Source organism: Fukomys damarensis, unplaced genomic scaffold (genome assembly GCF_012274545.1).
Source record: "Fukomys damarensis isolate Sample0158 unplaced genomic scaffold, DMR_v1.0_HiC HiC_scaffold_20, whole genome shotgun sequence".
NCBI lineage: Eukaryota > Metazoa > Chordata > Mammalia > Rodentia > Bathyergidae > Fukomys > Fukomys damarensis.
The window spans coordinates 30,756,160-30,771,971 of NW_022900932.1; the positions used below are offsets into that span (position 1 = coordinate 30,756,160).

At 38.5% G+C, this 15,812-nt stretch overlaps 1 pseudogene; it reads right to left on the reverse strand.

Annotated features, from left to right (window-relative positions):
* Nucleotides 1-729: 729 nt before the first annotated feature.
* Nucleotides 730-2,966, reverse strand: LOC104847826 (annotated as a pseudogene).
* Between the last annotated feature and the right edge of the window lie 12,846 nt (nucleotides 2,967-15,812).

Below are 15,812 nucleotides of genomic sequence, written 5' to 3' on the forward strand. Positions count from 1 at the left end.
GGTTTTAAGGCATTGTCTTATGATTCCCCTGGTGTAATTCACATAATCATTTATGACATATTCTTATCAGACAAAATAAAAAGAAAAACTGGTTTGATTTATATAAGCTTCCAAATTTAACCAGTGGTTTACAGGAAACACAGGACAGAGAATCAGGGTAAATAGCACTATTGCAATATTTTGCCAGTTACATATTTATAGAAAGATAATCCCCTAGCTTTAAATAGATATGTACATACAAATATGAACAAACTTAAAAAAATACAAACCCTTATAACAAGGGGGCTTGTGAGAACTCCCTTGTTATTCTCCCTTACCCAGGGCAGAGGGCATGCATCTGCTTTTTAAAAATTATTAATTTGGCCATTCTTGCAACAGTAAGCCTGCAGTTGGGTGATTTGCCCACAAGGTGAAAGGAAAATTTCAGAGTTTCCGCTTTCTGAACTCTATTGTATCTCCAAAATTAGGGCTACATGCTTCTTTGTTCTGTCTTTTAACTAGTTTATCAGGGTAATGGAGTCTCCCCCTAAAATGGACCAAGAAATAAGACTCATAGTTTAAAAGGGTGAGGGATTATCTGCTCTAAAGGCAAATGACAAGACAAAGGCATACCAACCCCAGAGAAATACTTCCCACCCCTCAAAGGGATATATTGTCCAGCCCAGGTCCAGGCCCTAGGTTCTTTGCTCTAGCCGTCTCTATTTCTTTGGTATTGTCACAAGACAAGATTCATTTCCTGGGTGCTGGGGAAGAGGGACAGTGGTTTAGGGCCTTCCTAAACAATTTAAGCTTGAAATTTGCCCTTTTAAAAATGAACAAATCGAAATCCATTCTGTGCTGTACACAGCTTGGCTCCCTGACATTGATTTGAGGAGAGTAGAGAAGGCAGTCAAGTTGGAAGGGCCTCCTCACTTTCTTCTGCCTCTGGTTTGGCTTCTCCCTTGGGTACTGTGCTGTTGGGCTTGGAGGCTGCAGTGGCGCCAGAGCCAGGCGGAGGAGCTGCAAAGAAGTTTCCATGAGACATCTGGCCTAGGGGTACTTGAAAATTTGGCTCAAGAAATCCTGAAGATCGGCAGGAGGGGCATCTGAGGGGGCTCTCTGACAACCACTGGTGCCTGGGATCCGAGAGCCAAATGAGATGTGATAGGGAACTCCGTGGGTATCTGAGGAGATTCCCATGCATTGACATCCTGTCCCCTCTGTGATTTCATAGACCTTTCCATCCATCAGTGCAAAGTAGGCGATCTTGAGCCCCAACATGCTTGACTCTGCCCCAAAGTCTCTTTCCTCAGCAGGGTGCAGCTTATTACACTCAGCGCAGTATCTGGAATTCTTAGGTTCCCAGTCCATTTCAAACCTCCTATGCTTTCCTTGGCATTGACTACACATCATAGTATTCATTGCTTCCTTGAGGTCATCTTGCAGCTTGGACAGAAGCTCACTCACTGACCGGCTCAGCTCCTTCTCTGCCATTTGTTTCATCTCATAATCTTTCCACCTTTCAGGGTTGCTGACAATGTCCCAAGCTGCCCTTAAAACCTTGAAGGCCTCCTCAGCCTAGGGATGATGATTTTTATCAGGATGAACCATCACTGCCAGCTGCCTATAGGCCTTCTTTAGTTCATTCTCTGATGCTGTGGCTTCAACCCCCAGCACATGGAAAGGGTTTAGCTCATCCTCAGGAACCCCAGCCATGGTCAAGAGTCGAGACACTTCCTTTTCAGGCTGGCAGTACTGCCCACTAGCTACAAGTGTATTCCCTTGGCTATTAGTCCTCTGCCTGATCCAAGGCAACTCCAGCCAACCCCACTGAACTATTCTTACCAGCTGCAGCCATGGCCTACTATCTCTCAGCAAGGTGGAAGCAATGCTGTAAGGTGGGAGAATCCAGCCAAGAAAACAGCCAGATGGCCTTATCCCTCCAGGCTAACTAGTCACCCAGGCCCACCAGAAACTGCCAGCCCAACTGGAGATAGCCCAAAAGGAGTGCCAGACCCAGGAGCAGCAAAGCACCCATTAACCTATGAAAATGGGTGAACAGCCCTGCTCCATAGGAAAAGCCCTGGTTTAGAAATTGGAACAGCCCCCCAGTCTTCCTGCCCAGGCTCCCACCCAAACCCAATAAACTTCCGGATCACTGCCTTTCAACTGCCTGCATGCATGGGTGAGAGGACCACAAGTTTCCACGTACTCTCCCATCAAAACCAGCAGTTCAGTCAACCACCAGAAGCCTGCCTGTCCAAGCTGACATAGTTCTTCTGCTCCCCACAACCCCAGGCCTCTGCACTTATCTGTCTGACTTCGTTTCTGGCCCAGCCGATGTCGACCAGGAGCCCTGAGGTCTCGGCGTCCACTCTCTGGGTTATCCTCCTTGGTCAGAAAGCGGTGCCGCTGTCTCCGGGATGGGGGTTTCTTTCTGCTGGACACGCGTGAAAATTCACTTGGAAATTTAAGAGGTTCTTCATCATATTCTTCTTCCAATTCATCTTCCCCCAAGGTTGGAGACTACAATGGTGGCAAAAGTTGCTAGAAGAGCCGTCTCCTCCCCCAGTTTAAGGCCCTTGTGGGATACCAGGGGTTCCCTGGCAGTTACAGGCAGATGGAATGGAGAGAAAGGAAGGGCTCGCATCCTCATGGTACCCAGACTCACTCTCAGTTCCCGCTCCACTCCTGACTGAAGATGCCTCACTCTGATGAGGGTCCTCTCCTTCCATAAGTGGTCCTGGACCCCTTGGGGAGCCGTGGCTTGGATCCGACCAGTAGGCGGGATTTGGGGGCTGTGTGTACTTAAGACCAGAGTGTTCTGTAAAGCAGCGGGTACCATAAGGATCAGTCTCTGCTGAGTCCCTGAGTCCTGAGAATGTGAGTATTTCAGGATCCGCGAAGGGTCCTAAAGTCCTGAGGGAGACACCACCGCTGTGGTGGGCGCCATACAACCCTCTTTCTGCAGGGTACTTCTGGGCCATGACTCCGGGGCTTCCTGTTTGAGTTCACAGCCATCAGGGTTAGTTCTGATGCCTGAAAGCGGCGGTAACTCCTCCCCCTGGAGCAGCTGGGCCTTGGGGCCAGGGGAGCTAGGACAGCAGCTCTCCCGGCTGCACCTCCGCTCACGCTCTAGCACTAATGCAATTTAATCATCAAAATCTAGAATGAGGGGCTTAGAACACGCAGTCCTCTATCTTAAATGAATTGAAAAGAGATGAGTCTAAGCACGCTGGTGCCTCCCTATATTCCTAGCACCCTTGGGGGTGGAAGCGGGAGGATAATAAGTTCAAGTCCAGTCTGGGTTGGGGAATTTAGTAATTTGGCAAGAACTTGCTTCAAAATGATAAAAAAAGCCCTAGTGATACAGTTCAGTGTGAAGGTCCTGGATTCAACCCCAGTACTCCTCCAAATGAGTAAATAAACAAATAGGAAAAACACAATGTATACAATATGTTAAGGGCAGTTATGTCTATCACAATTGACCAAATTGTGAACTCTGGTTCCTATCAAGCCTTCTTTTATGATTTCACTTTTTTCACTCTTGTGGAATCATATAAATTTTTTGTTTTTAACTTGTCTAACTGCAACATAAAAACATCATTGTACATATTAGTGGGGTGATATATAGTGTCTTAATGCATGTATACATTTTTTGGTATACATTTTAATGTATACATTCTGTAATGTTTAAATCAGGTTAAACAACACTTCCTCTTTCTTCTAGCTTTTTGAAATGTACAGCACATTCTTGTTACTGAAGGTCTCTACTATGCAATAGCACAGCAGAACTTCTTGTTTCCACCTGTGACTTAGTAGTTATTGCCCAGTCTTTCCCCATTTCTCCCTCACTGCCTACCTTTCCTACTCTCTGGAAATCACCGTTTTACTGTCAAGTTGTCTGACATCAGTTTTTTAAGATTTCACATATCAGCGAGACCATATGGTATTCGTCTTTCTAGAGCTCTCTTATTTCGCTTAACATAATCACGTTCAGTTCTGTTCATGTTACTGCAAATGACAAGATTTCATTCTTTGGTAGGGAGAACAGGCCAGTTGTTGAAAATAATTTTGAGAACTCAGAAATATGAATGGATATTTGCTGTTATTGTGAACTTTTTATCTATTCTTTTGAAATGGAAAAGGCTGTCCTTGGGAGAGCTCTATGCTGTAAATGGGTTTCAAAGCAATTCAGGTAATAGTTTCAGGTTGGTCTTGGCTGAGTGCAGAAAGTTTTTTTTTAAAAGTGTTTTTCCATTATGCAGTCTCTCTTCACCTCTAGTAATACTCTTGTTAAAGTTTATTTTTTTTGATAACATATTTTCCAGAGTTCTCTGCTAGTCTCTGCATGCACATATATTTCATCCTTAAATTTTAACTTTTCTCATTTTAGATAAACCTATTTCAAACTGCATATGTTTACATTTAATTCTTTATCAAAATTTTCCATTTTATGTTTTTATGGGAGTAAGTTGATTTATGTGCAAAATAATTACTGACACATTAGAATTTACACATACCAGTGTAATGGGTATTTCACCTAATTCCTTATCTATTTTTCTTTTTACTTTCTTTTGTACTTTTCCTTTTTTAATATCTAGGAAATTATACTTTTAAAATTCTAGTCTTAGTGGCTGCACTATACCATGACATAAATTCTTAGCCTTTTGTTGACTATTATAAATTCATGGTTTTACTCTCCTGCCAAGTATCCCAAGAATCTCTGATCATTTTAATACAGTTTACTTCTATTAGCAATTCTTATAATGGAAGTTCGCTGTACAAAAATTCTCTAATTTTTTGTCAGAAATCCTTATTTACTTTTATTTTTGAAGAATAAATTCACTGCATATAGGATTCTAAAGTGAAAGTTCTTTTTCCCTGGTATACTAAGAATATTATGTCTTCTGGCAACTATTGTGCTTGATCTGAAGTCAGGCACTTACATTTTATCATTTAAATCAAGGGCACAATCTTTCATTTTCTCTTTAGCTATTTTGAAGTTTTTCTCTCTTTTTGTGTTTAGCAGTTTGAATATGATGCACTTAAATGTGGTTTTCTTTGTTTTTCGTGGTATTTCAGAGCTTCTGGAATTCTCTTTTTTAAAAAAATACAGTCCATAGGCATTTCTCTGTTTTAACTTGTCACCCAGCCTTTTGGGTTGCTAGGAAATAATCTTTACTCTTCAACCTTCTCTTGATTTTCTGTGCCTCTGAAGATCTCGCTCTCTCTTTCTTACTTGTACACAGCTGTTGAAGACCTGGGAAGTACACTTGGAGAATTCTCACAATACTTTGGAGAGACTTCACTCAGTTACTTTATCTAGTCCCAGCTTTTAGTTGCTACTGCCTTATAGTTAGAGAAAACCTGTTTTCTCTCAGTTTTGCTGTGTACCTATTCTTTGCAGTGCAGCTGCCTGGCATTTGGGAGGGTTCAGTGCACCTTGGAGAGTTCTCTTAATAGTTTTTCTGTTCTACTCTTGGCCTTCAGAAGTTACTGCCTAGCTCTGAGGCCCAGTGTGCCTGGGGCTGTTACTCAGAGATTCTGTTCTCCTGTCAACATTTATACTAGGTAGACAGTGAAGGTCATTAGATGAAGACTTACTCCTTAGTTTGACTGGGCTCCTAGTTAGTATAACCTAAATTAGCATATATATGCTTTATGTGACCTTTGAAAGCGCATCAAAGGTTTACCAGGCTTCTCTTTATCCGTATCTGTGGAAAAGCTCTCTTCCTTCTGCTAATCCTTTAGGTTGACAGCCATTGTGAGTCTCTTCTCTCCCAGCCAGCCATCTTTCTAGAATTTACTTTTTACTTGTTTTAAAAAAAAATTATGTCTGGATCTTTAGCAATCTGATGAGTTTAAAATAACTACGATTTTGTATCTTATCTCATTTGTTTTCATTGTTGAGTTAAAGTATGGTGTATTGAAATGTTCTACATTCTAAGCAGAGGTAAATGTTTTCATGTCTGTTTGGACTGCATCCTACAAGTATTGAATGAAGAACTTTAAAAGGACATCTGTTTCTGAGGCACTGGGTTTCTTTTTCTCTTTCTGTCTAGCTCTCCTTTACTAATTGAGGTAGGATATAAAAAGTAAAGATAGATCGAAATAAGGAAATCATAATTTAAAAATCATACTTGTAAGAAGACTGCATCTTCTGAGACCCAGTCAAAATTTCCCAAGGCAAAATCCACACCAGCATTCCCTTGGTTAAATTTAGGTTCCATTCCTCCCAGACCTATCACACCCCAAATTTATCAGGAATACTGTATCTGTAAATTGGCTTGAGAAAGTAAAGAGCAAGAACCTGATTCTAAGATAAAAGAACAGGTTGAGAGACTCCAAAGAATGTTTTAAATTATCTATTAAAAAAAACAAACCTGAGCACATACCTGTAGAATGGGCTAATATCTTTCTTGACAGGGGTAAGCTAACCTATTCCTGGGATTTACACCCTGTCAAGGGAAGCATAGAGGTCCCCTGTTCCAGAAGGTAATGCACTTCCCTTTTTTGGGATTCTGTATGCTACTTCTTTGAGGGCATACTTTTGAATTTCTGCCTAATAATACCTTTCCCATTCCTTACTGACTAGCTCTGAAAATTCTTTATCTGTGAATGGAGCCAGCAATTGGATTCCTTATCTTAGCTTTTGGCACTTCCAAAAGTGACATTTCTGTCTGGTGACATTTTCTCTTGGCAGGTCAGTCTCAGGAGGTACAAGAGGCAATGGAACCAGGACTTTGGTAAGTCCAACTGAAGGCTTTCCGTTTTTTCTTTTTCATTTCCTTCAACCTCCTATCCTCTAAGCGTAGATTTTTTGTCTTTCTTTTCCTTTCTCTTTTTTCAAACCTCTGTAGCCTTAGAGTTTTTTTCATTTTGGGAGTCAGAAGCTCCCATGTCCGCAGAAGCACAGCAGGTAAGAGACACTGGCTTCTTCTAACCAGAAATGGGAAGAAGTATCAAAAGGTATCCTCTGTAATGTGTAGCAGCCTCATTAAGTCCACAGACCCAATTCCTGGGTCAGATGAAACTAAAATCTTGCTCAGCAGGGAGACACATGGAAGGATAGATTTCTCTGGTGTTTTGAACAAAGTTTCTCATGCAGCTAGGATGGAAACCTAGTCCTGAGACACCGCAGAGAGTATCAGCATTTAGGGTGACACCAAAGGAAGCCACCTTCTTAAATTATGTACATTTTGGGGTCCTACATATGTATATAAAAGATTTTCTAAACTGCTCTTTTAACCCCCCAATTTTTTTCATTCTCAAAACCAGAGGACATAAGCTTGGTCTGCTTGATGCCACAGCCCTCCTTTTGGGTGGCTGGGAATATGTCCTAAGCCATGCATGTTCAAGTGGTCACTCAGGTGGTTATTGAGATCTGGTAGAATCTTTGGAGTTAAGATGACATAAGTTTAATAAATCCAACATAACCACTAGGTACTTTGCTTTAAACAATGTACATTGTACCAGTCCTTGAACATATAAATGAAAGAGTTTTTGAGATCTCCTTAAATTTGGTCATGCCACTTAAGACTTGATATACATCTGTAGGCTTTCGTGAAACAAGTAGTTTGTTATATAAAAAAGATATATTTGTATATTAGGTATTAAGTCTATTTGTGATCATTAACACTATTTCCTAAACTTATGAGAGGTCTAAAGATATTTTAAAATTCTTGTCAGTGAAGTTACACCATGTAAACTTGTCAAAAGAATCTAAATTTTACCTAAAACGTGAAAACTAAGCAATAAATAAACATTTCTATAAACCTGCTGTTAATTATTGCTAACCTCTTGATATTTTAAATGCTTTTATACTTCCCAAGTGCACAAGCCCTCTAAAATATAAGACTTGGGGGAACACCTTACCGTACTGGTGTCCTCAGGCATGATTATTAATTGACCTTGAAAAAAATATAGAGATTAATGTTGAACACAGGTCTTAACTTTCACTTGATCTTAAATATACCCAACATGAAAGCATTAACTCAATAGAGCTTGACTTTATTCTCCATTTCAGAAGTTACTCTTTGTCCTGGTAGAGAAGCCAAACTCCCACTGCTACCGATATCAGGAAGCCAGGTTCTGACATGGCAAGGAACCAGTCTCTCACTTCCTTGGTCCTTAGTTCTTTGTGATCTTGATGAAAGGACTCAGTCAAGAAATCAGTCAAGACTCATAGCTCATGCAGAAGTATAGGTAGAATTAATTGTAAAATAGACATAGAAAGCATATCACCTTCAAGACAGAAGGCAGGCAGAAAGTGTGAGTTTGAGTACCTCCACGCACTCAGAAGTTGTAGTGGGCCTAAGACCTAACAGATGATTATAAATGTGTTAGACACCGAAGCCTTTGCTTATTTACTTAATAAGTGGCAAAGCCTGCTCTCTGGACATCCTCGCCTTTGTACCTCAGGCCTGCCAGTGTCTGTCTACTTGCCTAACTACTGCTTTACTGCAGACTGAGTGCCACTTAGCTCTCTCCAGTCCCACCTACCTCTTCCAGCTTACACTGCTCAAGTTCTGTTTCTGAGTTAAGCTATACCATTCATGTTCCCTCTTTTTATCAGTTTTCTGTTTTCATTACTAGTATTACTGTTGTTATTTCTATAACACTTGCCTTGGAGGGTCTTGGGATCTTGGATATCTTGGGCCCTTGGGATCTTGGATATTTGCCCGGTGTATCAATATTGGTATCTAAAGACTGTTTATTGAATATTACAGGCATTCTATTTGGCTCTATTGTCAAGTTTTAAAGCCAACATTTTCTCTTAAATAAACTGAAAGGATCACTTGTATGATATTGGCTTCTCAGATGATGGAACTTGATTTTAGCATTTTGAAAGAAACCAGAACTATCGTTTCATTTTCATTTATGTTGAAATTTCTTATGTTGGTTTTCCCTGTTATTCTTTGAATGTTATGTTGCCTAAAGTCTTTTGAAAAGGAATAATGAAGATCTCTCTACACGTAAAAAGGCTATTCTCTTACACAAATTTATTTCCAGAATGAGCTAAGTGTAATTTCCTGCTACTAATAGTAAAACAGCCAATTCTTCAGAGAAACTGTTGTTGGTTGTTTTTCAAATTTATTTGCTTTGAAGTCAGTGCTTTCAGCCTGATAAAAACAGTGCTTTTTGTCTTCGTGTACATTGGTTCTTTCCCTTTTTTCCTTTGTGCCGCTGTGCCTATTTGTAAAGTTGGGCTAATAGTTTAGTATTTTCAAAAGTGTTTTGGTCACTGCCCAGGATACTAATGAAACATCTAGGGCTGGCAGGCAGAAAGAAGTTTGTTATCTTATCTCAAACATTTCCTTCTCAAGGCTTCAGGGAGAAGCCTGGGGTCCTGTGTCAGTGCGCTCTTTAGCTACAACTCATAGCTGACTAACTTTTAGGTTCATTGCTACATATAGGCAGAGAAAGTGGTCATCTTGGACATTTCATTTGAAGAAGGACAAAAGGTCTGCTTGCACTTCAGATGCTGCCCCTAGTTCTTTGAATAGACTCCTATTTTTAGATGATTTATAGGCAAACCACATCTATTTGTGCAGTCAGAATATCACACAGTCCTGCACGTTGCCCTTCAGAATCATTGTGAATAGTGTCCCCTGCATGTGTGCATTGTGTCATCTATAGTGGTAATGTTGATTTCTTGAGGTAAAATATTTTCCTTTTAAAGAAGATGGTGCTACATGCATGGTATCCAGGAATGTGGGAGTGTGAGTAGATTACTTATGTGCTATGAAAGTGATTCTGAATGAAGCAGGCAGAGAGAGAATATATTGAGAATATGTAGGAAATGGAACTAGTCCCCAAAAGATGTGTATATTCTCATCTGCTACTCTTCTGAGAGGAAAAAGCCAGGGTGAAGTAGGAAAATAGTGTCTGATGAATAAAATGCCTCAAAAGGGACTCAGAAGATATGGGGTGTGGGACACTGAAGAGATAAATAACCTTATGCCTTGTTTTGGCAGAGCATGCCTTGGTAGGGTTATAATTTTTTAAAAAACATATTAGCGTTTAAAAAACACAATTTTTTTCAGCACAATTTAAAAACTGTTATTAGTTGTAATCATTGAAGAAAATCAGCAATCAAAATATGAGTCAGACTTATAAATCTCGATATTCTACTGGCTGCTGTAACAAATGACAAATTTACTAATTTAAATGATGTAAAGTTGCAGTCAGCTCTTAGATCAAGTGAAGTGTCTCTGTGCGTCACAGCATTTCTTTCAGTAGATCTTGGGAATGAGTTTCTTGTCTTTTTCACTTGCTGTATGTTGCTTACGTTTCTTAGCTCAAGGAATCTTTTCTTCATCTTCAAAGCCAGCAATGCTGAGTCACCAGATCCTGCTTCCACTGTCACGACTTTGTCTGACTTTGTCTTTTGATTCTCTCTCCTACTTTTAAGGACTCTTGTGATAACACTAGACCCCCACACATAATCCAGGGTTATTTTATTATAAATTCATTAGCAATCTGAATTCCATTTTCAATCTTAATTTCCCTTTGCTTTGTGACCTAACATTTGGTGACCCTGTGTGTTAGGAAACACATATTTGAAAAGAAAGGGTGTTATTATCCTTGCCTCACTCAGTAAGATGGTTCTAAAAGTAGATAATATTCATCGAGAATTCACCATTTTCTCTGAGCTTGATGTTTTGCATATTTTTCCTCCACAGAACAATCCTAAGGAATAGATACTCTGATTAACTTCATTTTACAGATGAGGGCATTGTAACAGCCAGGACTAAATAAGTTGTACAAGGATACACAGGAAGTGGCAGGGATAACCTTCAAGTGGGTGGGTTGATGAGACAATGATCTGAACAGTTTGTATTACTATCATCTCTTTTCACAGCTTGTGCAGCTCTTTCCCAAGAATGTTCACTATGTACGAAGAGTAAACTACTTCTGTGGCTATTTCTCTACAATGTGACTGTATTTATGTAACTATAATTATTTGGCCTATAAATAGACAGTTGGTCCAAACTTCCCATTAGATGTTTTCTCTGATAATTTAGTATTATAATTGGAGATACAGTAGAGAAACTGGGTAACTATTTCTGTCCCCACATTTAGAGAAAAAGTCAATTCTTTTGTAGAGTGAGGAGTGGAATAGATACATAGAAGTAAGGGTGAAGGCCCATGTAGTTATAGAGGAAAGGAAACTATTGTCATTTATGTTCTTAATGACTTTGCTGTTCACAAATCCAGTACCCTGCAAAGCTCTGCTCCATTTCTTTGGGGTTTGTGATACATCCCTTTATCCATCCCATGTGTCCTCTTCTTTGCTTAAGCTCATCTACCTGGGTCTCTGTGTCTGGAATAATAAGAGATTTTTAACTGATATTCTCAATGTTTTACTTTTGTACTCTCACTTTCTAAGAATATATATTAATGTGGCCTTGAAGAAAAGACTAGACTTAGCATATTTTGAGAATTATCAATGCAAATTCCACTCCACATTTGGGTATAAACATATGATATTTGTTTTTCTGTTCCTGGTTTATTTCACTTACAGTAATGTCCTCTAGTTTCAGATATGTCATCCAAAATGACACAGTCTCAGCTTTTAGAAAGGCTGAATAATATGTAATTGTGTATAAATGTCACATTTTCTTTGTCCTTTCATCGGTTAGTGAATTTGTCAGTTGATTCCACATCTTGGCTATTTTAATAGTGTTGCAATAAACATAGATGTATAGGTATTTCTTTGACATACTGATTTCCCTTTCTTTGGGTAGATACCCGGTAGTGAGACTGCTGGGTCATATGGTAGTAATTTGTTGAGGAACCTCCATACTTATTTTCATAGTGCCTATACTAATGTTCTTTCTCATCAACAATGTGTAAGGATTCCTCTTTATCCCACATCCTACCATCATTAAAAAAAAAGGAGGACAAATGTTTCATGACTTTGGATTGGTTGAGACCTCAAAAGCACAGGCAACAGAAGCAAAATAGACAGACGGGATTACATCAAAGACACAATCTATAGTATGGGAAAACATATTTACAAACTCCACATCTGATAAGGGGTTAACATGTGGAGTATATAACAAACTCAACTCAATAACAAAAATAAAATAGTCCAATTAAAAATAGGCAATTGGCTAAACTAGACACTTCTTTTCTTTTTTAAAAAGTAGATGTTTCTTGAAAGAAGATAAGTAAATGACCAACAAAATACATGAAAAACTTCTCGACTTCACTATTTGTCAGAGAAATGAAAACCAACACCACAGTGAGGTATCACCTCATCCAAATAAGGATCTTAATATGTCATCTGTGGAAAGAGAAAGGAGGTGTGTTTATTTTCCCCAGTATCTTGGATAAAGTATCTTGTAACAAGATAGTAAATTATCTGCATAGGTCAGTGGTTCTCAGTCAGGGGCAGTGTGACAATTTTGGGTGAATGATCATTCTATCGCTGACACTCCAGAATTCTCATTTCATATGCTGAAATGGCTCGCATGCAAATCATATTTAGACCTCCCAGTAGAAACAGATGACAGAACTTTCTCGATATTTTAGTGACATTTTCAAGGAGACAACCTTTAATAGCAGAAAGGATGATTGTTTTTCCTGTAAAAGCTATACTTTATATAATGACACCTAATAAACACTGAGAACTTGAATATTGTTGCAACATAACTTCTTACATAAATATACTACACATGTATTTCTTGCTTACAAAAAAGTACAAGAGGAAGACTAAAATGCAGATTGCAAGCAAAATTTCAAAAAATTTGATTCTCATGTTTATCATTTTGAAAGTTACCACCGTTATAGCCCATAGAAAAGTCATGAATGAATAATGTGAGCAAACAATAGGAATGACTAGAATTCTTTTTTTAAAATTAATAAACAAGTGTTTTTTCAAATGTCCTTTGTGTTTAATCTGGAAGAAATGGTCTTTTGAAACAATTCCTTCAATACAGCTTTTCCAGTTTTTTATCATCTTGGTAATTAATATGCCCATAGCACTAAATGGGTTCCTCGAAATCCCAGAGGTTCTCAGAGGCATCTGACAAGGGATTGTCCTGACTAGTCCTATTCTGTTATGATAAGAAACTGACATAGATACTACAAAGCAGTGCTAAGGACACACATGCTTCCTGCTGACTCTGATCTAAGGGAAACAATGCATCTCCCTGGAAGAATGAATTAATAAATTACCACATTGTTCTTAAAGAGATTATTTCCCACAGACTTAAAAATCAGCTAATATTAAAAGAATCAGACTAATTTTATAGTCAGAATTAAAGTCTTAAATTAACACTGAACTCATTAGTTATGATGTAAATAGTCATAGGTACAGGGTACATATAGAAAAGCTTGCTTCTCCCCACATTAAGTTGTTACTCTTAGATAAGAAAATATGTTGGTAAAAGAACAGTTACTTTTTGTTAAATAATTTGAGATGAATAGAGCTAAGAGCTAAAAGGATGAATATTTGAAACTATCACTTTATCATTAGCAATTAATTATTGGAAACCCAAAGGACACGCTATGAATATATGAGCAAAAATTGGCCATGTTAATTCCCCCATGAAAGCATCTTAAGTTCCTCAAAGGGACTTTGATTTGCTTGAAAATTATCAGATTCAGTAAAGTTTCTTATAAAATGCTTGATTCATTTCAAGAGCACAGCCTTAAAATATTTTACCTCATTTAGAAAAAGTTTCATCTTGTAGCCCCTTCAAATAAACATCTAAATATTGGTACAAGAACATTCTACACGTGGAACAATAACTCTTTTATCATCATGATCATTAGAAATCTGATATATATGTGTGTGTGTGTGTGATGCTTCTCCTTTGAATTTGCAAAATATTGCTTGCATAAGAAATTTTATTGAGTTGGCTATTTGATTAAAAGGGACTTTACTGGACAAGTAATGCTCATAAGATTTTTTTTTGTTTGACAAAAGTTTATATGGATCTTAAGTATGGCGCTTGTGATGGTTAAGCTTGATTATATCAACTTTATTGGCTTAGGTGCTGTCCAAGAGATTTGTGGAGTCCAGCACTGAGTTCATCTGGGTGAGTCACGGAGGAGTGACCTTGGGTGCTATATCTGTTCTCTCACCCCTTCCTCTCCTGCACTGTTTCCTGTTCTGTTCTTGTGGCCACCATGAACTAAGCAGCTTTGTTCTGTCGCACCCTCTGCCGTGATATTTCTGCCTTGCAGCTAGCGGACCATGGACAGGATCCCCTTGATACATGAGCCAAGTTAAATGTGTCCTCCTTCCAGTTGTGGGTGTCTGATATTGTGCCCAGCTCAGTGGAAAGCTGAATAATAATAGAGAAACTTTCCTGGATGACATAGAATTATTTAGACAAGTTCATTCCGATGGTGTTTGCCAGAGACCTGTTTAGGCTTTCCAAGTCTCTTCTTTTGATTTGGTATTAGGGTATTGTCTTCTGTATTTTCTCTTTTTGCTGTATAAAATTATTCTTCTGGACCCTCTTCCCTCTATGTGAAATGTGAAATATAGATCCAGATTGCTTGGGTGTAAATATTTGCACTGTCATTTACTAGCTGTGCAATCTGGGGAAAATAACCAAAACTTTCTATGCCTGTTTCCTCATAAGCAAAATGAAAGAAATTATAGATAAGAAAGTTATATAGACTATTACATATAAAATACTCAGTGTAGACAAGGCTCATAGTAGATAGTAGGCAATGGTAAGTATGATAAGTGCTATTATAATTATTAATTATTATTACTTTCAAGCTAGTACACTACAGTTATCTCACATTCCTATGCTCTACTAGAAGCTGGCATCACCTTCTATATTTCCATATTTGATTAGTGGCAACATGATATACATATAGGTGTCAATAGTGATTCCTGCTTTTTCCTAACTCCTTGTCATGATCTAATGGCAACTTAATGAACAAATATTGTTGACTTTGAGCTTCTAAGTATCTCACATCTATTCTCATTTCTCCAGTGCTACTGCTTTTGCCTCATCAGTCTCAATTTTGTTTAAAAAATTATAGAGTATAACTTTATAAATTTGTTTATAAATTTGAAATGTAAATGAAAGTTTTTACCTGTTACAAAAATAGGTTGCCCAAAGAAATGATACAACCACAATCTTGAGACATGAATTAGTTTTATTAATAAAATAAACACTAATCAATATCACATATATTCACATATTACCATAGATAAAACTATTAAAACTCAAAGCCTTGTATTTAACTTTTTAACACAAGCACTGTTAATAGTCCCTTTATGGTGCTAGGACAAAATACCTGAGACTGAGTAATTGAAAAAAAACAGAATTCTGTTCCTTGTATTGTAGGCTAGGAAGTCTAAGGTCAAAGTGCCAGTAGATTTGGTGTCTGAGGAGGGCTGCGCTTTCTTTTCAAGAAGGGGAATTTTGACTACATTCTTCTTGGATAGGAGGCTGAACATTGTTCTCACATGCTGGAAGGGAGAAGGGCAAAAAGTCCTGGCAGCTCTGTGAAGCCTGTTTTTTAAAGGGCTTTAATCCCACTCATGAGGGTGGATCCCTATGATTTAATTACTTTCAAAAAGGCTTTCTCTCTCAATGTTGCATCAACATAAATTTTGGAGAGGGCACATTTACACCATAGCATTGTGTATTGCCTAATTACCCATGATTTGCCATATTTCTTCCTCACTTAACAAACTTGAAACACTCAAGGTTTTGACATTCACCCTGGCCACCTGTAGTAATTTTGCTCGATTCTTAAATGTCCAAAGGCAAGCATTGCAGTGAGTGGCAGTTCTCATTACCTCTTGCCTCTGGCTGAATTCCAGCTCTTTCTTCAGACTAATTCTAAAT